Source organism: Acyrthosiphon pisum, chromosome A1 (genome assembly GCF_005508785.2).
Source record: "Acyrthosiphon pisum isolate AL4f chromosome A1, pea_aphid_22Mar2018_4r6ur, whole genome shotgun sequence".
In the NCBI taxonomy this organism is placed as follows: domain Eukaryota; kingdom Metazoa; phylum Arthropoda; class Insecta; order Hemiptera; family Aphididae; genus Acyrthosiphon; species Acyrthosiphon pisum.
The window spans coordinates 6,990,758-6,991,008 of record NC_042494.1 but is presented as its reverse complement, the minus strand read 5'-3'; positions in this window follow the sequence as shown (position 1 = coordinate 6,991,008).

Sequence of the window (251 nt, the reverse complement as noted above, 5' to 3'; positions counted from 1 at the left end):
AATTTTAATATAAAAAATAATTATTTTTTCTATTAACTTGACAAAAAAAAAAAAAAAAAAATAAACAAAGACATTAAATAATTTATGAAAATAAAAATTATTAAGCTCAAAGAAAAATCAAATTTACAAAATACTAAAATATTTAAATATCTTATAGATATTTTGGTTACAGTATGAATAAAATTGACCTAATATGAGATGTTATTATGTTTTTAATTTTCAATTCTATAGCTAAACAAATATTAAACATT